We start from the raw sequence: 22,409 nt of genomic DNA, 5'->3' as shown, positions 1-22,409 counted from the left end.
AAATCCTCTCTCCCAGTTGTTCTGCCTTGATTGTCCAAAACAAGCTGTACATCTCCTGGGCACTTTGCTTTCATTCCATCTTGTCCTCAAAGCAATTTAAAGATGCTCTCATTCTCCATAAGATAAATTAGAAGTAGGTGAAAAGGTGAGAACAGAATATAAATGGAATCAGAATGAAATTATTTGTACACATATAGAAGCATTTCAGTGAAGCACAGATTGGGCAGCTTGCTTAACAGAGAAGTTTTATCAGATATACAGGTTGTCATGTCTTTGAAACAAGTTGTTGAATAGAAGCATGGCTTTCACTGAAGCTGAGATCAGGGTCTTCAAAGGAACTTGCTGAATCATATGAGTTTTGTAGAACTGTTCTTTCCATTGCCCTCACTAAAAAGCTGGTAACATTTTACGCTGAAGTGTGATTTAAGAGAGGAGATCTTGAGGAGGACTGGGCTGTAGGAAAAAAGCATTCTGTTGGTCTCACTTAAGCTAGTGGGGAGCCAGGGTGGAGATAACCTAAAATGGTTAGGGAGACAGGCAGTTAAGAGTCCAGCCTCTGAAAGTAGAGAGCCTGGGTTTGAATCCTAACGCAATCCGTGATTAGTGGTGGGACCTTGGATAAGTTGCTTTATTTTCTTAAACCTCAGTTTCTTCATCTGTAATATGGAAATGTTTATATAATGGACTCACTGTCATAGGACAGTTGTGTGGCTGAACTGGCTTAGTTTGAATATAGCACTCATTGTAGTTCCTGGTACCCAGGAAGTGTTTGTCTATGTGATGAGGTGAAAAAATTGCTGATAGTGGGAAGTTAGTTGTCAAAATGATAAAATGTGGCTATCCAAGATGTATTTACAGGGCTTAAATATTTTGGTTTGTTTGCTGCACACACACACACACACAAATTTGTTCCACTTTATCCCTGGCCACCAAAAATGTGTTAAGTGCCCATGTACAGAGTATTTTGTAAGGTTCTGTGGGGTGACCCCTAGCAATAGAAACTCTCAAGGAGTTTGTATTGTGGTTGACAAAGTGACTGTACACAACCCGTACAAAACAGGCTGTGCCAAGGACCATCCCAACCATTCAGAGAGGGATGGCCACAGTGGACTTGTACCAGAGTAAGATTTCACACAGAGTGACTGACCTTTTTTTGGAGCTAGATTTTTATAGTTTGAATAATTCCAAACACTGTACAAGAATATTTTCAGCTATATAAAAAGTACAATGAGGACTTACCTGAGTATTTTTATATGCATCATTAGAGGAGAGAGTGGAACAACAGCAATTAGCTATGCTTTGCAATTAGTAATAATTAAACCTTATCAGAGGTAATTTAGGTTGGGCCATCATACTCATCTTTTATCACTACAGAGACTGCTGTTAGCTGGCTTTGGGGTATGCAGAGAGATGGAAATCTGTTGGCAGACGTGACTCGTGGCAGCCTGGCGCCCAGATCGAAAGCGCAGGCCCTGGAGCAGAGCCCCTGAGATCTTAGGGAAGTTAGGTGGACTCTCTGTGCCTTAGTTTCTTCATCTCTAATTTGAGGTATGATTGTACTAGTCTGTTTCATAAGGAGTGCTGTACAGATTTACATGAGTAAGTATCTTTGAAGTGCTTAGAACAGGGTCTGGCAAACAGGAAGCACAACATGTGTTAGTTATTATCATGGGTCCCTCTTGGAACAATCAATATTAAAATTTTAAAGACTGCTGTTTGGTCTGGCTTGGGCATGCAGCCTGTAGTTTCAGAACAGAATACAGCTGCCTGAGCACAGGAGGATAGAAACTCATAACTTTACAGTACTCTGGACCTCATTAGCTCCGTGACTGTGGAAACAGATGGCGGCGGGTGGGGGATAGTTTGGAGGGGCCCTATTTCAGACTCAGAAACTGAAAGCTCAACCCCACTCTCAGCTGCAGCTCACTTGTTCTGTGATACATGACACATTCTTAAGGCTCTGAAAGTTTCTTATCTGTGTCTGTAAAACGGCCTAACTTCTTACTCTTGATCGAGTGTACTGAGTTTCCATCCACTTGGAAAGCATTGGGAGGAGGTAATTGTTGGGAAGGGGGTGGGTAAATGAATTATACTGTAAAATGCTACTAAAAATGAAAGGAGATGACCCTCAGCGACCCCATGGACTGCAGCCAACCAGGCTCCTCCATCCATGGGATTTCTCCAGGCAAGAGTACTGGAGTGGGGTGCCATTGCCTTCTCCGGTAAATGTAACTACTAAATATTATTGATTTGATTTTGGGTTTTCATAGGAATCCAAATATAAAGTATTTGTCGAGTGAGGAAATTAAATTTTTTTTCCTTATAATTACCAAATAAAGGCTTTTTATTGATTGCTCAATTTTTGTGTTTCCTGGAAATCTTTAATATTGAACATGAAGACCCAGAATATACATTCACCAGGTTTCCCCCACCCTCATGAACAGAGGAGCCTGGCGGGCTACAGTCCATGGGTCGCGAAAGAGTCAGACCCGACTTAGCAACTAAGCAACAACCACCGCCACCCCTCTTTCACAAGGAATTGACTTGACTTTCTGTGTACATTAGAATCCTACCTACTGGAGATGTGTTCTTTGTGCTCGTAGAACTCTCATACATATTAATGGCCTTGCACACATCTGGCTTCTGAGGCCTCCTTTTTGAGGGTGCTGCTCTGCCACAGGGATTATTTAGAGATAGAACAGTACACTGGCTGCATATAAAAATACACACCAGCCTTTAGAGCTGCACACACAGCAGAGCCGAGCTCTCAGCCCACTTGTGTCTGAAAATTTGTGTATGATGTCATGACATCTCTTTTGGAGCACTTCATGTTTTCTCTTAAAAAATTTGAACATTCTCACACATTCTTCAAATGAAATTTAGAATCGTTTTGTCAACTTCTTAAAAAAAAAATCCCACTGGTAATTTAAAGTGTGATTGCACTAAATATATAGATTAATTTAGGGGAAAATTTACACTTTTACAGTCCAGGAACATGGCACGGTATGCCTCCTCCTGCTTAAAAAATGCCTTCTCCTTTTTTACCTCAGTAAGTGAAAACTTGTACTTTTATTTATATAGGTCCTACACATTTCCTGTTAAATTTATTTCTAGGTATTTTAAATTGCTTTTGATTGCTGTAGCGAATAGGCTGTTCTTAAATTATATCTTGTAACTGATGTTTGCTGATTATAGAAGAGCTGTTGATTTTGTACATTTGTAAGTGGGTTTCCAAAGCCCATTTTCTGTTGCCTGAAAATGGGAAATGATGTTGTCTACATGTGTTCTGTTCATGAACACAGGAAAAAACATGGGGAACATGTATTTTTATTTTATTCTCTGTTAGATTCAAAAAGGTACCTGGGATCTCTAGTTTTATTCACTGCTATATGCCTAGCATCTATCTCAGGATTTACTGTGATCCGTACTCAGTATTTGTGGACTGCTTCTTAGCTTTCTTAATGCCATTGTTACAGAATTTTTCCATTGTTTCTCTTGTCTTTTACAAGAAAAGCAATTATATTTTTCCTAAATAGTAATAATTTTGTCTCCTTCCTTTCTAGGACTTGCTTCTTTCATTTTAATTCTTGTCTTAGTATTTTGCTAGGCTTTCCTGTGCAGTATCCAGTGATAGTCACCATAGTAGGCTTCATTTTTGGTCCTGAATTTAATGCGAATATCTTTAGTGTTTTACTGTTGGGAGTTTGAGGAAGATTTTTATTTAAGTTACATTAAAGATATTTATTTCTCTTCCTAGTTTACTAGAGTTTTTTTTTTTAGGAACAGGAGTAGAGTCAGTACACATATATTGAGGTGATTATTAGGTTGTCTACTTTTGAATTATGTGATAATTTATTTCTCCTTCTTTATAGTGCTATTATTAAAGTATTGTTGAATTCCTAGAATAATCTCTGTTCTAATATATTACTGAATTTAATTTTCTGTTTTTAATGATTTTATATCTTAAGAAATTAGAATTTCTTCAGTATTTTTTGTTATGCTAGCCCAATAAAATAGATGTTAAAAATTCCACTTTTTTTGGCTTTGATAGAATTTAAATCATGTCAGTCCTTAATAGTTTGCCAGAACTCATCTGTAAAACTGACACCAATGGCAGCCTTTGATTTATTTTTTCTTAATATTATTTAACACGGTATGTGTATCATGAATGCTCAGTGTTATCTGATTCTTTGCGACCCTTTGGACTGTAGCCTGCCAGACTCCTCTGTCCATGAGATTTTTCAGGCAAGAATACTGGAATGGTTAGCTATTCCCTTCTCCAGGGGATCTTCCAGACTCAAAGATCAAGCCATTTTTGGTTCGATATCTACCCTTCCAGGCTTTGGCTGGTTGTGTGTTTTCTCTGCAGGAGCATAAATTGGGGGGGCAGATAATAACAGCAGGGAAAGTAACACTGATGGAAAAGTTCTTTGCTTACTTCAGACATTACTCCCACTAACATGCTACTTTACACTTGGGGAGTAACAAGAAAGTTTGTTAGGAAGTAGCAGAGTTGGGATTTGGACCAGGGTCTGTTGCCATGATTCTCATTCCTGTATCAAGGACCCTGTCTGTCTAAACCTGCGCCAAAATGTAGCCATTAGCCACACATGGTAATTTAATGTAAAATTAACTGAAGTGAAATAAAAATAAAAAATTCAGTCCCTTAATTGCACTATGTTTCAAGTGCTCAATAGGCTTGTTTAGATAGTCACTACTGTGGAACATAGATAAAGACCAGATGGATAAAGAACATTTGTATCATTGAAGAAAGTTCTATTTGTCAAAGATAGAATCACTGAAATCTGAAAAATCATGAGTATAAGATTTTTTTTTTTTTTAAAAGCTCTGTTTAGCGCCTTTATTGGTCTTTTATGTTCTAGACTTAAAATGATAGCTCTGGAAAGCTTGCCTGTTTAAGAAACAGGGCAAACCTGCTAAGTCCAAAATTTAGAGAAGAATTCCTGATCACCTGTTATGTTTTTAACTCTCTGCTGGGATAGGGATAATGTTCTAGGAGATGTGTCCACTGTGGTTTGGATGGATCGAATGTGGAACATCCAGAACAGGAAAGTGCTTCTTCTTTCATCTGTTTTCTGAGAAGAGTGAAGGTGATGGATTTCTTTTCCTGCCATATACACATAAACCCCACAGGATGGGAGAAGGACGAACCCCTACCAACGCCCCCAGTTTTGACCGTGGCCCACAGATGCTGCCTTTGAGAGGCTCCAGGTGCTCTCTGAGCCATGTGTGCACTTGGGCCTTCTCGTAGCTGCATGGTGAATGGAACCGCCGAAGCAAACTCATGTCCAGAGCGGAGGTCATGCAGGTTGACAGTGTGTAACTGAGCCCACGTTGGAAGAGGAGAAGTTGGTGACCATGTCAGCTTTCATCACAGACTTCAAACCTTTAGCATGAGTTGCTCATGAAGAACTTGACAGTGAATTGGAGAAACAGGGATGCTGGTCCTCTGAATCTCTGAAACACATGCTTGAGAGAGAAAACATTACTTTTGCCTTCTGTTTAGTAGATGCTCAGTAAATAAATGTGCCTTCATGTGTTTAAACACAGAACTGCCCCAGATTTCCTGGAAAATCCATAGGATTGAACTGGTGATGTGGCTAGTAAGTAAGCCAGGTTGGTTTCAGGGCTGCTAAAACCTCGGAAACCATTTTGCTGTAGGATATTTAAATCCTTTGTATGTTAGTAAAACCTGTGATATGTACTAACGCACACACATGTTTATAATCTCTCCTCTACTGGTTTTCTCCTTCACCAGATGAAGGATTGGACATCTAAGTTATTTATTGCCTCACGTGGTCCTCTCCGTTTCATGACTTTCTGTTTACACATTGGGCTTAGTTTTATTCTTCAGTGTTGAACCGTCATGTTGGACTAATTGTTCAGGGAGGCAACATCTTGGGCAGTAAGCAAGCTCATTCCCGAGTTTAAGTTGGAAACTTTGATAGTTGCAGTAACTTTCAGGCCAGCAGAAATTCTTACATTGCTGCTTTAGGGTCCAGGATAGTCGTTCGGGTGTGTTAGGAAATTATGGGGAGTCGCAGGGGTGTGAAATCATGAAGGGAGCCACAGTTGTATTTGCCACCTGTGGGTGGCAAGGCCAGAGGGAGCATTTAGGGGTGGAATAAGGCTGAATGGGCTGCTTGGCCACTTTCGGAAGGAATTACTCTATCTCCCAGTGCTTAGAAATACCAGACCTGGGAACACTAAGGGAGCCTCAGAGCAGACATGTATTTGAATTTCTTCAGTGAAAAAGTACTATGCTATCATGATTTGCCCAAATTAGTTTTTATTTGGAATAAACTCTTGCACCCTGCAATCATGCATCACTGGGGAGAATATCGACCTCACACAGATGCAGATGCCCATGGCATCTCTTCCCCTGGCTTCTGTGAAAGGGGAATGAACTTTCCCACAGGATGTGATTTCCCATAAAATCCCCACACATAGTAATTACTCACACAGTGAACCCTGGCTCTGGTTTTCTACCTGAGTTCTCTTTAAGAGGCCCGGCATATTAGTGCAATGCAAACAGCACCATCTTTTCTTTGGTTTGCTACACTTGTGAAGATTAATTTGGAATGAAATGTAATTGAAGGCCAATTACATCTGATGGCCAGATCTATTAGAACAGTGTTGTTGATTGGGAAATGGAAAGCATTTGAGATGGTGTCTGGGAAATACATTAAATGCATCAAATGCCACTGCCTTGTCTAATAGCCTAATTGAAATGACTTTCCTGTACTGTTGCATTAGGTTGTTCGAGATAGACTTCAGAGCCCAAGAGGAAGGAAACTTGGTAAATGAGTGCTTAGGTATCTTGATTCATTTGTTATCGTTGGTCTAAGAATTAGAAAACACCTAAAAGAAATCTTTAGTTTTTGATTTTCTGCAGAGAAAAAGAAAATAATCCACTCTGAATTTAGAGGTTCATTTAGCTTGTAGGGACTTAATTTTATCTGAAGTGGCCCTAAATACTTTATACCAAGAAAATGGAATCCTTGGTATCTTTGTTTCACTCTTTGTACAGTTTTAGTTCTTTAGATATCTTTTTTTAAAAAAATTAAGGTATAATTTACATGAAATTCACCACTGTAAAGTGTACAATTCAGTGGTTTTTAGAATATTCAGAGTTGTGAAACCATTGCTGCCATCCAATTCCAGAATATGTCATCACCCCCCACCCCCCCTCTCCCGCAAGGAACCTGTCCAACCCTCAGTCACTCTCCCTGCCCCTCTCCCCCAGCCCCAGGTCACTGCTAGTCTACATTCTCTGCCTATGGATTTGCCTATTCTGGACTTCTCATATACATGGAATCGTACAGTGTGTGGCCTTTTGTGTGTACCTTTGTTCACTTGCCATGTTTTTAAGGTTTATCCCTGTCGTAGCAAGTAACCAATACTTCTCAGCTTTTTATGGTGGGTAACAGAGAGGCACTTCTGAGCATGGTGAAGTGTGGAGTGAGCATCTGCCAGTGAGATGAAGAGGGGCTGATTCTAGGCACAGCCGGTGGCTGAAGCCTAATAGCTGTGTGAGTGACATTCAAATACAAAAAACTACAGCCTAGGGACATGGACCCTTGGTGGTGTAACACATGGTTGGCTTTGACCTAGGAAATAGAATACGCCCCCCAATCCCACCCCCCCCCCCCCCCCCCGCCCCCGCCCCGCAACACACACGCACGAGAAGCTGTGGTTTGGTCACCAGGCTGTCAGTGTATTAAGGACAAGGTTAGCTTCCTACTCTGCATTTCCTGTGTTAAATACTCGTCCCAAGAGGCATTTAGGGTTAAAAAAGGTTCCTCACCTTTATTTTAGATTTTCCTTGAAGGTAAAAGCTTTGAAAAGCAAGTGAAATTTAAAAAAAAACCAAAAAACCCAAAAACTGGGGGGAAAAAAAAAAGCCATAGGGAGAATGATGCAGAATGAATCCGAAAGAGGCCACGAAAGAGGGGGGAAGTGGCGACTGATGGATGACCGACCAAACCCAGGCCAGGGAAGGAGCTGGGATAGGAATTAGTGTTGACCATGGCAGAGGGCAAGTCGGGCACCATGCGAGGGCTAAACCTTTGACCTCTGCTGAGAAAGCATGTCTGGACACTGGGAAGGAACACAGAGTATTGGAGAATGATGGGATTCATGGTCCCTCATTCATGCTAAGGATTATTATTGGAAAACTGTGACATTTCAAGAGGCAGGTTTGCAGTTACACATTGACTGTCATTATTTTCCCCAAACTCCATTGTTTCTTCCCCTACGTGAGTCTCTTAGCTTGCGATTTCCTGACTTTTTGATGAATAAACCTTGTTTTCTTGTTTATTAATGTCCTGTTTACTTTCCCTTGAGTGAAGTTTTGCCTCTGCTTTAGTATCTTGTGTAGTGTACCTCACCTAAGGAAAATAAATTTTATTCCTTCAGAGAATCATAATTACTTTAAAAAAAGGCAAAATTGTGCTTTGCAAGGTAGTAAAATGCTATTACAAAGAAAAACATATATGGCAAAATATTCTGTTTTTATGTAATGTGATCTCTGTAAAAATATAATTCAGATAAGCTCTTATAGTCTTTTATAATAATATTTTGTAACAACTTTTTTGAGATATAATTGATAAACAGTAAATTGAAAATATTTAACATGTAAATTTTGATAAATTTTGTCATTTATATACATCACTGCCATCAAGGTAAAGAACATATTCATCAAACCCAAAAGTTGTCTGTTTCCAACTCTCCCAATCTCTGTCCCCCTGGGACAACAACTAATTTGATTCCTGTTAGTATGGGCTGCCGTCTATGGGGTCGCACAGAGTCGGACACGACTGAAGCAGCTTAGCAGCAGCAGCAGCAGTACAGACTAATTTGCTTTTATTTAGTTCAGTTCAGTTCAGTTGCTCAGTCGTGTCTGACTCTTGGCAACCCCATGAATCGCAGCACGCCAGGCCTCCCTGTTCATCACCAACTCCCGAAGTTTACCCAAACTCATGTCCATCAAGTCAGTGATGCCATCTAACCATCTCATCCTCTGTTGTCCCCTTCTCCTCCTGCCTTCAGTCTTTCCCAACATCAGGGTCTTTTCAAATGAATCAACTCTGCATCAGGTGGCCAAAATATTGGAGTTTCAGCTTCACCATCCGTCCTTCCAATGAACACCCAGGACTGATCTCCTTTAGGATGGACTGGTTGGATCTCCTTGCAGTCCAAGGGGACTCTGAAGAGTCTTCTCCAGCACCACAGTTCAAAAGCATCAATTCTTCGGAGCTCAGCTTTATTTATAATTCAACTCTCACATCCATACATGACTACTGGAAAAACCATAGCCTTGACTAAATGGACCTTTGTTGACAAAGTAATGTCTCTGCTTAGAGTTTAATACATACATGATTATGTAGTATGTTCACTTTGTCTTTTTTTTTCCCTATTCAGTGAAATTACTTTGGGATTTATGTATAGTGTTACATGTATCTATCATTTGCTCCTTTTTGACCTACAACATAGTCTATTATATGGATTTACCACATTTTCTTTATCCATTCACCTATTAGTGAATATTTTGATTGTTTCTAGGTTTTGGCTACCACGGGTAAAGCTGCTGTGAGTATATAGGTCCTTGTATGGACATAGGCTTTCTTCCTCTTTTTCTATTTTAGTTTATTTATTTTTTAATTGAAGGATAATTGCTTTACAGGATTTTGTTTTTTTCTCTTAGGCATCAAAATGAATCAGCCATAGGTATACATGGCTGGAATACATGGTATGGTTTTGTTTAACTTTTTAAAAACTGATCAAGTTGTTTTTCAGGGTGGTTATGACATTTTGCATTCCCAGTAGCCATGCATGAGCTCCCATTGCTCTATATTCTTGTCAGCGTTGAGCATAGCCAGTTTTTTAAATCTTTGTCATGTCAGTAGATGTGAAGTAGTATCTCAGTGTGGTTTTACCTTACATTTTCCTAATGACTAATGTTGCCAAGTAGTTTTTCATCTGATTTGCCATCTGTATAACTTCTTTGGTGAAGTATGAACATCTTTTGCCCATTTTTTTGATTTGGATTAGTTCTTTTCTTATTGAGTTTTGAGAGTTCTTAATATTTCTTGGGTTCAAGTTCAGATATATGCTTTGTAAATATTTTCTTTTTGTCTGTGGCTTGTCTTTTTATTCTAATGGTATCCTTTTGAAAAGCAGTTTTTTATTTTGATGAAATCCATTCTATCAAATATTTTTTTTTAATCAAATATGCAGTTGGTGTCATAGCTAAGAAATCTCTGCTTAACCCAAGGTCACAGATTTTCTCCTGTTTCCTTCTAGATCTAATGTAAAACCTGTAACTATAACACTTCTACAAGAAAACATAGGAGAACATCTTTTAAGTTAATTTCTGTAGATGGCATGAGGTATGGATCAAATTTTATTTTTTACGCATATAGCTGTCTAGTGGTTCCAGCACCATCTGTTGAAGATTATCTTTTCTCTCCCAAATTGCCTTTGCACCTTTGTCAATAATGTGTGTGTGTGTGTGTGTGGCCTGTATGTTCCTTTGATCTAATATTTGTTTTCCTTGATGCCAATACCAGAGTCCTGATTAGTGTAGCTTTTTAATGTCTTCAAATCAAATATTAGCCCTCCAACTTTGTTCTTTTTTCATTTTGTTTTGGGTCTTTTAAGTCCTTGTATTTTCATATGAATTTTGCTATCAACTTGTCAGTTTCTATGGTAGAGACCTCTGGGATTTTGACAAAGGATTGACTTAACTCTGTAGATCAGTACAGGGAGAACTGACACCTTAATAATTCTGAAGAAAAACAATATATTTCTTGTTTATGAGGGTTTAAAAAAATTTTTTTAGCAATGTTCTGTACATTCTTGCACATCTGTTGTCATAGTTTATCATAGTTTTGATTGTATTATAAATGGTAGTTTTTAAAATTTAGTATTCATTTGCTGGTAGTATATAAAAAGAGGATTTTTGAATATTGATCTGAGGTTATGTTATCTGTGCATAAGGACTTTTTCTGTCTGGATGCCTTGTATTTCTTTTTCTTACTTATTGCATTGACTAGAACTTTCAGAACATCGTGCGTGGAAGTGGCAAGAGCGGACATCTTTGTCTTGCTCCTGATCTTCTGGTGAAAGCATTCAGTCTTCTCAGTGAGAGTGATGTGAGCTGTAGGTTTTTCATAGATTCTGTTTACCAGCTACAGGACACTCCCTGCTATTCCTAGTTTGCTGAGAATTTTTATAAGGAATGGTTGTGGGATGTTTTTTCAAATGCTTCTTTGGTTTGTTAAGTGGTGAACTACTTAATGCATTTCTCTTCTGATCTTTAGTTTTCCTTTCTTCTATCTATCTTTGGGTTTAATTTGCTCTTTTTAAAAAATTCATCTTTTAAAGGTGGATTTTTTGTCTTTCTAAATATACGTATTTGGTGCTGTTAGTACTACTTTAGTGGCATTTCACTTTTGACATTTTCTGTTTTTTCATTTTTTTAATGCTTTCTTCTTTCTCTTTTGATTTTTAATGTGTTGTTTAAAAATGGGCTTCTTAGTTTTTCTGTAGATATCTTTGTGTTATTTATTTTTAAAGTTTTTATTGTTAAATTTTTATTTCTTCCAGTTTTATTGGAGCATAATTGATACACAGCACTGTATAAGTTTACAATGTATGGCATACTGATTTGAATTACATACACATGAAATGATTCCATAATAAGTTTATTGATTTTTTAAAAAACTCCATTATACTGAGAGAACATATTTTCTATGAATCTTTTTTTTTTATTTTGTAGGAATCTTACAAAATTTAAGACTAGTTTTATAGCTCAGAATATGGTCTATCTTAATAAAAATGGTTGTATGTACTTGAAAGGTTTTTTTTTTTTTCCGTTGTTGCTGGGCAAAGTGTTCTATAACTGTCTGTTAGATAAATTGGGTATTAGTATTGTTCAAGTCTTCTTTATATTTCATGCTTTTCTATTTGTTGTATTAATTTTTGAGAAAATATATTGAAACCACTAAGTATAACTGTAGAGTTGTTTATTGCTCTCTGCAGTTCTGACATATGCTTCTTATATTTTCAAGCTTTGTTATTTGGTACATAAACATTTAGGATTGATATGTTTTTTTCCATAAGTTAACACTTCTCTCATTATGAAATAAATTTTATTTTCTTTAAAGTCTGCTTTGTCTATTTTTACTGTACCTACTATCATTTTCTTTTGACTTGTGTTAGCATGGTATATTTTTCCCCTCCTTTTAATTTTAAACCATTTTTACATTTATATTTGAAGTGTTTCTTGAAAGCAATGAATAATTGAGTCTCTATGTGTAATGTGTCTTTTTTCCTATTTCTTTAAAAAATTTTGTTTTAATGTCCCTACTTCACTCTTCTCTGCTTCTAGGACTCAAATTCTAAGTATGTTAGAATTAGAACAATATCAGTAACTTGATATTGTTCCACACATTACTGAGTCTGTTAATTTCTTTCCAGTTTTTGTGTCTCTGTGCTTGATTTTTTATGATTTCTCTCGCCTTTTCTTCAGATTTACTTATGTTTTCTTTTTGGTTTTTCTTTTATCTGCTATTACTTTCTTCTTTTGTATTTTTCATCTTAGATATTGTGCTTTTAATCACTGGAAGTTCCCTTTGGATTTTCTTCTGTATTCCTTTCTTTCTTCATTATGTTTTCTTCTGCTTTTTAAGCTTGTGGAACAGAATTAGGATAGCTTTTTGAAAATATATTCTTGTCTGCTAATTCCAATGTGCTTATCTTTTCTGAATATAATTTTATTGATTTTCTCCTACTTCTACATCATCTTTTCCTGTTTCTTTATTTACCTAATAGTTTTGGATTAGATGCCAGACATTGTGAATCTTACACTGTTGGTTGCTGGATTTGGGGGAGTCCTTTAAATAGCGGTGGACTTCATTCTGTCATGTAGCTAAATCACTTGGAATCAGTTTGATAGTTTTTAGACTTGCTTTTAGGCTTTGGTAGGGTGAGTTTTGGACTTCCCTGGTGGCTCAGATGATAAAGGATCCGCCTACAGTGCAGAGGACTAGGTTTGATCCCTGGTGCAGGAAGGTCCTCTGGAGGAGGGCATGGCAAACCACTCTAGTATTCTTGCCTGGAGATTTCCATGGAAAGAAGAGCCTGGCGGGCTACAGTCCATAGGGTCACAAAGAGCTGGACACAACTGAGCGACTAACACTTTCACTTTCTTTCACTTTCCGGGTGAGCTTAGAGCAGTCTTTATTCTGTGGTTATGTAAACTTAACTTCTGATGATTCAAGGACCCGTGTGTTATTCTCTCTGACCGGTGGGAATGTGAACATGTGTGAACTTTGGAAATTGTTTGGATTATGCTTTCTAGTGCTTCTTTTCCAAGCCTCATGGAATGTTACCCCACTCATTCTTAGATCATTTTTGAGTCAGAGATTCAAGAATGTGCCTCTTCCCATCTCCAGAGCTTTCCTTCTACTCATCTCTCTCTTTGCAACATGCTATCATGCAGATTTTAGCATTCTCAGCCTACCTGAACTCTCACCTCTGTCCTTGACATGATGTTGTGTAGAAACTGCATTCAGGAAGTTATCCAAGGGCAACCATAGGTTTTATCTTATTAGTATTCCTGTATTGCCTATTACTCAGTATCTTAAAATAATTATTTTGTATATTTTATTTGATTTTCTAGTTATTTCCCATTGTTTGTTTTTAATAATGAATATACATTCACACTCTGTTGTAATCAGGTTCTGAAAGCTTTATCTTTGTTAGTTTAATTTTGTATGTAAAAATATTACCAACTGTTACTTTTGAAGGAAAGAATATTTTATTTACTTCTCTTAGGTGTGCTTAAGGAAGAGAATTTTCTATGGTTTTGTTTGTTGGATCCCTAACTGTGTGTTTCAAAAAATGAAATATATTAAAGATATCTCATACAGAGAATGATATCATACATCTTTTATGAAATGGTTGCTTGTACAAAATAATTTCCAGGCTTTCTGTACTCATTAGTCCTACATTAAAAAAAAATGGCATTAAAAAAAATGAAGGAAAGAAAGTGAAATTTTTTTTAAGCCATCACTCTTAAAAAAGCCAAAAACGATGTGTGTGTTTGTTTATTTTTGGCTGTTGGTTCTTCGTTGCTGCATGAGCTTTTCTCTAGTTGTGGTGAGCGAGGACTGCTCTCTAGGGCGGGCTCCTCATTGCGATGGCTTCGCTTGTTGCAGAGCACGGGCCCTCGGGCCCACAGGTTTCGGTAGTTGGAGCGTCTGGACTCTAGAGCACGGGGCTCAGTAGTTGTGATGCATGGGCTTAGTTGCTGCTTGGCATGTGGGATCTTCCTGGACCAGGGATTGAACTCGTGTCTTCAGCATTGGCAGGCATGTTCTTTACCACCGAGCCACCAGGAAAGCCCAGAAAATGAACTTTTAAACTTGTGTTAGTGCAGGGAAAGTTGATGTAACATGCTAACATGATACTTTGGATTCTCTGTGGTGTTAATTTAAATCGGTTATCACATCTTTTACAAATGGTATTTTGTGTTAGCCATATATTCTTGACCATCTTGCATCTAGGGCTTTGCTGATTCTGGAGAGACTGCTGCTCTCAGGGCTGGCTAATTCCTAGAGATAGCAAATGACTTTCCTGTGAGCATACTTTTCATATGCAAACCAACCAGTCCAGAGCCCACACTGACCCACTATCACATCTAGAGCTCTCATAGGTGAGCCGTCATCCTGCTGCCCTAATATCACCCCAGGACTTGGTGTTAAACAACTAGGGGCAGTTCCAATACACCAGAACCCTGGAGATGGTTCAGATTAGCCCATCCCATCTGCCAGCCTGTTTCTTCCTGTGAAAACCGCAGTGAGGACTCTGGCCGGTGTTCTCCCTCACTGTCTCCTTCCTGACCCTGGTGCTTCCCCTTTAGGCCCCATGTGGTGTGAGATGTCCATTCTTGGGAACTGTGAGCAACAAACTGTGTTTTCAATGGCATTGTCTTCCTGATCTGTTGGCCTCACTGTATCTGAATAAAAATAAAACCCAGGGTACATTTTATACCATTTGGAAATTTTTTTCAAATCTATTAAAATTCATAGAGTAAGCCAAATATATTAAAATAAAGATAGGACTTGAAAAAGAGATTCCTATCATAACCAACCAATTTCAATTATTTCCCCAGTCTTTGATTTTGAGGGGGTTAGGAGAGAAGAAAATGAAGACAGTAGAGAAAATGAAAGAATGGAAAGATTTGAAAAGAAAGGGCAGAATGATTCAGTAGAGCATTTTTAGTAGAATTATATAGTTTCTTTACCTCTAATAAAAAACAAACCCAAAGTTGCACCCGTTGTCTTCTCTGATACCCAGAAGTGTGCGTGCATGCTCAGTGGCTGCCTTGTGTTTGACTTTGCGACCCCATTGACTGTAGTCTGCCAGGCGTCTTTGTCCATGGGATTTTCCAGGAAAGTTGCTAGCCATTTCCTTCATGAGGGAATCTTCCCGGCTCAGGGATCGAACCTGCATCTCCTGCATTGACAGGCGGATTCTTTACCATTGACCCACCTGGGAAGCCCCAGTACCCAGAATACTAATGATAGTTGTCACACTTAGTTCAGGGTTATCCTTATGTGAGTAAAAAGGAAAGAGCTGGCATTAAATGAGAGGCAAGGGATCCATTTACCTTTGCTGGTGGGAGGGTGATGGCGACACAGCAGGTCCCATTCACCTTCCCCCTGCAGGCCCCGAGGCCCCACAGAGAGAGGCCCAGGCTGAACACACAGGATTCTCAGAACTGTGGAGCACCTTTTTCTTTGGGTCTGAATGTTGACATTCTTAGTTTCAGAGAATATCACTATAGGAAATTGATTTCATTATAGTTAGATTTGTCAGCAGTTATTTGGAAAGCATAGATTTCCCTGACTTTTAAAATCTTTACTTTGAATATTTATAATCATAGTGTAAATATTGTGGGGAGTAGAAAGGAAAAAGTAATTATAAATGCGTTAAAGATTCTTTAATTCTAAAGATTCTAAAACTAAAAAAAAAAAAGATTCTTAGTAATTATAGAAATAAAAAATAAGTGAGGGAATAAAACAGTGAGTAAAGGAGATCAGCCCTGGGTGTTCATTGGAAGGACTGATGTTGAAGCTGAAACTCCAATACTTTGGCCACCTGATGCGAAGAGCTGACTCGTTTGAAAAGACCCTGATGCTGAGAAAGATTGAGGGCAGGAGGACAAGGGGACAACAGAGGATGAGATGATTAGATGGCACCACCGACTCAATGGACATGGGTTTGGGTAGACTCCGGGAGTTGGTGATGGGCAGGGAGGCCTGGCGTGCTGCAGTTCATGGGGTCGCAAAGAGTCGGACAAGACTGAGTGACTGAGCTGAAATGAAAAGATACTGGATGTTCATTATATGCTGTGCTGTAATGTTTTCATAAACATTCAAAACTGTGATTTCCTTAAAAGCATACTTTGAGGTAGATTAATATTTGCAAGTATTAGTGTAACGATTTATTCAAAGAACTATTTTTATAAAATCCTGATTTGTGATGGCAGTCCCTTTTTAAAGGTCTATTTGTATTTTATGGAGGTTTTCAATATCACACATTTAATATTTACACATTTCACATTATCTCTGAGTATAAAGAGGTAATAAGACCTATAAAAATAAAAAAGTAAATGAGATGAAATAGATGATTACAAACTAATAGTTCTTCAATGTATAGTATATGAGAAAAGAAAATATATGATTATAGAGTGAAAGTTGGAAAATTTAAATGAAACTAGAGACTTTGGAGTGACAGAACTTAGCTAACCATTTGAATAGGAAAGAAAAATTTTACAAAATAAAAGAATTATTATAGGGAGAAGAGGGTTCTCTTCAGTGTGTGAATAGTCACCCCGGGAAACTTGTTAAAAATGCTGGACACTCTCCCTGCATGATTCGGATGTAGGTATTTGTACAACACTCTTTGGAAAAAGAGTGACATTGAGGCTTATATTGTATGCATAGTGAAGTCTTTATTTCTCCTTATTTCTTTCATTTGTCTTTATTTCTCTTTTCATAAGTACATGTAATTTGTGGAGTACCTTTGAGGGGCTTCCCTGGTGGCTCAGAGGTAAATAATCTGGTTGCAATGCAGGAGACCCGAATTCAAACCCTGGATCAGGAAAATCCCCTGGAGAAGGGAATGGCTACGCATTCCAGCATTCTTGCCTGGGAAATCCTATGGACAGAAAAGCCTGGTGGGCTACAGGGGTCACAGGGCTACTAACTCCTACTTTCACTTTGAGTTGGGAAAAGGGAAATCATCAGAGAACTGAGTTTATCAGGGGGTGCGGTATGCTCGTCTCTGGGTTGAAATCAGCCTCCAGGTATATTTTGTATTTTGTACATGGTGGTCTGCTCACCTCTCACCCTTCTTTACATTTTGAGTGACTTTATACAGGCTAAGCCATCTGCTTGGTCACAGACTCTACTCCTTCCTGTTGCCCTGCGCTCCCACTTCCTGCACGCCCCTCACCTGGCTCAGTGGTAATGACGTTAGATTGTGACTGACCTTAGAGTCACTCAGTTACAGACATCTTGGCCCAGTTAAAAACTTTAGCAAATAATTTAACGTTAGTCGGTTCTGTAAATATATAATCAGTCTTGCATATAATCATTCTTACATTTGGTCAATTTCATAACCTCCAAAGGAAGTTTTAAAATTTTGGCCTAATGCAGACCAGAGTAACCCATAATAATGCAGAATTTGAAAATCATTTTTTTAGCAGTGTATTTTATGGCTTAGGGCTATAGTTGTACTTTAAAAATACATTTTACTTGATCAGTTGTTAAAAATAATCTTTATTCTCTTTGTATTAACAGTAGGATATAGAAGACACGTAGCCCATGAGTGATCATGGAAAGCGTAAATTCTGGGCCTCGAAAGGCCTTGTTTAAAAAACAATGAAGAATAACTAGCAGCATTTACTTACTATGGTCCAGGTGCTAAGCTGAACACCATTATTTGTATTTTTAATCCTTCCAACAAGTTTATCAGTTAATAGCTGTGCTTTTGTTGCTTTTATAAATGTGAAGAAAGTGATATTTAGAAACATCAAATAAGTTGCTCACATTTCATTTATAAAGACAAAATTTGTGTTTTAAAAAACATGTTTGTGAATTTAATTTGTTGTTGTTGTTCAGTCACTGATTTGTGTCTGACTCTTTGTAACCCAGTAGACTGCAGCATGCCAGGCTTCCCTGTCTTTCACCATCTCCTGGAGCTTGCTCAGACTCATGTCCATTGGGTTGGTGATGATGCCACCCAACCATCTCGTCCTCTGTTCCCTTCTCTTCCTGCCTTCTATCTTTCCCAGCATCAGGGTCTTTTCTAATGAGTAAGCCCTTCATATCTGGTGACCCAAGTATTGGCGCTTCAGCATCAGTCCTTCCAATGAATATTCAGGTTTGATTTCCTTTAGGATTGACTGGTTTGATCTTCTTGCAGTCCAAGGGACTCTCAAGAGTCTTCTCCAGCACCAGAGTTTAAAAGCATCAATTCTTCAGTGCTCAGCCTTCTTTATGGGCCAACTCTCACATCCATATGTGACTACTGGAAAAACCATAATTTTGACTATATGAACCTTTGTCTGTTAAGTAATGTCTCTGCTTTTTAATACGTTGTCTAGGTTTGTCATAGCTTTTCTTCCAAGGAACAAGCATCTTTTAATTTCATGGCTGCAGTCACCAACTGCAGTGATTTTTGTAGCCTAAGAAAATACAAAGGCTGTCTCTGTTTCCATTGTTAACCTTAGACTAATAATATGGTGTTTGATCTTGTAAGAATGAGCCTGCCATTTAATATGTGTTTGTTTTTTTTTTTAGGACACTGTATAAACCCACATAGTTGACATATCACACAGACAGTGTGGCCAGCAGAAGTGTCTTGGTGGCACTAGCTGCTTGCTTAAACAAATCCTATTTGGATTGGACTTTGCCCCTGGGGCTCCCACAGTTTGCTCCCTTTAGCAGGTGCAAACCTATTCCTCCTTTATTCTGTAACGGAGGGTCCACCCTAACACCAGAAGGTGGGCTCCCTGATGCCTGCAACCTCCTCCTTCCTTCAGATACCTGACCTTCCTTTCATTCAAGTTACTCATGAAATCCCATCGTCTCTGTGAATCTGACCTAGTTCGCAAAGAATAGGCAAATTCCCCATGCTCTCCACCGCCCTTGGAGCAGTCACTTCTCATTAACTGCTTCCCATGCAAGCGTGACTCTGTTCCTTCCCGAGTGTGGTGCAAATGGTGACATGCTGCATGCCCCCAGGGATAGGGGCCTTATCTGTTGTGGATCTTATTATTTTATTTTTACACTGCCAACATTTATTTCGATCTTAACGTCTCCAACGGTCCTTTGAAATGAGGTTACTTGATCAGCTGTCATCTCCATTCAGAGTACTGCGTCAGGGCTTTATCATACCTATGCGTGAGCTGTACCCTTACTATTTCTTTGGCCCATCCGTCCAAGCACTTGGGAAATACTTCTTCCTGTTTCAAAAGCCAGAGTAAGTGATGCTGCGCTGTGTGACTCTTTATACCATTCTTTGTTTCGTTCAGTTGCTGTGGTATGAGTCAGGTGTTCTCTAACTCCCTCACCTGCTGTCTTTGAGGAGGGAGGCGGTGTATTCCAGGTGCCCAGCGTTAGGCATGGAGGGGCCCTCCCGAAATGTGGAGCGTAGTGAATACATGTTGCATTGCTGAGGCATGGTCTCCTCCACCTCCAAAACTGTGGTTAGTTTATATATTTTCTCTTCTTTTGGCTGAGAGTAGGGATGAGAATGAATGAAGTTGCTCAGTCGTGCCCGACTTTTTGCGACCCCATGGACTGTAGCTTACCAGGTTCCTCCATCCATGGGATTTTCCAGGCAAGACTACTGGAGTGGGGTGCCATTTCCTTCTCCAGGATGAGAGGGTGTCATCAATTGTCACCTTTTGTGGGGCTCTGTATTCGCCACTGGATTGGGAGAGGTTGAAAACTAGAATTTAGAATGTCAAGAAGTGATTCTGTAATTGAGCAGTGCTAATCTAAAAGTGTTGTAGTGTTTGCCTTAGACATTGATCTTCTCAGGATACATGGCTTCAAAAGTAGGGAATATACTGTATTAAATGGAAAACATGATCTTCTGGAGTTGGAAACCATTTTCTCAACCCTTCCCACATTCTGAGGATATGAGAAAGGAAACTCGGCAAGGATCATGACAGGATCTTAGCAAGGTAGTTAAGGATTTAAATTTGCATAAGAAATCACCAGTTATTTTACTAGTTGCTACCTTCAGATTCCCTGTTTTGGGGGCGCTATGCATTTCTCCCTCAGTATGGGGTCTAGTGAGTCATGCCAGTCCATTTAAGATGGGCTGATGCTGGGTTTCAGTGTAAAAACAGTAATATTATCTACCTTTTATAAGGTTGTTAGAAAGGTTAAATTAGTTGACAAAGGTAGAGGAGGTTAGAACAAAGCCTGGTAAGGAATAAGTGCTCAACACCCATATTGTTGTTACTATTTAATAATGAAAAATGACTCTTTGGTAAAGAAAAAGAGAAATCAAAACCATTTCACACGAAGTTCTTTGTCATGGATGTGGCTTATTCATGGACTCAGTGAAGAAGAATGGAAGAAAGGAAACATCTTGGTTTTGAGTGGAAACAGTGATTACCTGTCATCAGTGTGTCAGGCAGTTTTATGTGCTGGTGATTTTGTACAAATCTAAATCAAAAAAGTCTACTGAATGTTGCAGGCAAAGTTATTCGTAGAGAGCACTTCCTTTATGTCCTGTAAATCTTAAGTGTTAGATTTAATGACCCTCTAAATCTAAAGGTCTATAATGCCTATAAAAAAGAGTTAGGATTAATCCATAAAATTAATCTACTAAGTGAATTGAAGTAGGCAAATTAAATACCTGCTTTTTTTCATGTTTATACTAGTCAAACTTTTAACAAATTGATTTAAGCTTTTTGAGAATTATTGAGCAAACATCTTCGTTTGCCAACTTTGCTTAATAGAACTTACTGTTATGTATTATTATATAAATTGCTTTGCATATGGAGAAACAAAATGTAACAAATACCTTTCTTTGATGACTTCAGTAATAAGTAAAGATTCTAGAAAGTGTACCTCCCCCTGACCTGTATGTATCCTGGAGTAAATACTGTAGATTTTGAACATTTTCAAAATTGATAGTATAACGGGTATCATACCTGCATCTTCTTAAACTATTTCAGGCTTATTTTCTGGCTAGCTTTATTATTCTTTGGTTATGCAAGAGAGACCTGGTTTAACAGAAGTCTTGTAATGGTCAGGATCAAATTTAATGAACATTGAGCATGTTATCCAGAGTGCTAATACAGCATTTTATCTGGATGCCTCCATTGCTTTCCTTAGAAGGGCTTTGTTATTGTGTTGGTGGTTAACCCAGGAATGACTGAGGACATTTTGTCAGCTGAATAGCACTGTAGCAAAAGTCAAGAGACCTTGTTGCTAGAAACTGGTTTTGTCGTTAGCCTGATCTGAATTTCGTCTGAGCTTTTCATAGCTCTGTGCCTCAGTTTACAGATATGCAATAAATGAGGGTTCGAGGTGGAGGCTCTTGAAGGCCCTTTGCAATACTGGGATCCTAATTTTGTATCTCTGTAGCTCGAATGTTCTTTGAAATATGATAAGCCTTGAATGCTGATCTGAGTTAATTAGGATTTGATGGTAAACCATCCAGGAAATTTTGAGACACAGTGGAAAGTCACCCAGCTGGTACACTCAACGGTGTCACTGAGACCAATTCTTGCTATCATTCGCCTCTTTTATCAACCTTGAGGGTGCTTCTGAAACACCAGTCTGAAAATTCAAGTACTCTCAGTTCTGTTCCTTAAGACCCACTATGGCGGCACCGTGACCAGGTTGATGATGCATTTGACACACTTTGCTTTGACACCGATTTAATGAAAGGAATATGACTTCCTATTAACTGGAATTCTCTAGAACCACTTGGTGTATGGTGGGTGAATTGCGAAGAAGACAGAATATTCTAGAGAGGATGCAAATCTAGTTTTAGTGCCTCTTCATTGCAACCCAGGGGGATTCAGTCTCCATGATGATATGACCATTTGTCAGTATCAGATGCAACCAAAGCATGAAACTGGACTTTCCAAGATCGTGTGAAAAACTCAGGTGATGAGGAAACAGCTTTCATTATGTAGTTTCAAAGACATCTTAAATTTTTTTTTCTGGGACAAAGCATGTTTTCTGCCATTCAGTTAAGTGGGATACAAAATATTTGTGACCAGACTCTGGAGTTTGATGAGAATAGAGACTTAAGTATTGTGATGTTGAGAGATAACAGTT

The 22,409-nt window shown here is 38.6% G+C and overlaps 1 protein-coding gene across 1 annotated transcript in view; it reads left to right on the top strand.

The window, feature by feature from the left end:
• Positions 1 to 22,409, top strand: part of GNAQ (G protein subunit alpha q) — a 317,188-nt gene that overhangs the window by 46,707 nt on the left and 248,072 nt on the right. The window lies entirely within an intron of this gene.

This window comes from Budorcas taxicolor, chromosome 8 (assembly GCF_023091745.1).
Source record: "Budorcas taxicolor isolate Tak-1 chromosome 8, Takin1.1, whole genome shotgun sequence".
NCBI classification, from domain to species: domain Eukaryota; kingdom Metazoa; phylum Chordata; class Mammalia; order Artiodactyla; family Bovidae; genus Budorcas; species Budorcas taxicolor.
The sequence above is the reverse complement of the archived record's forward strand: the minus strand, read 5'-3'. Positions and strand labels throughout refer to the sequence as shown.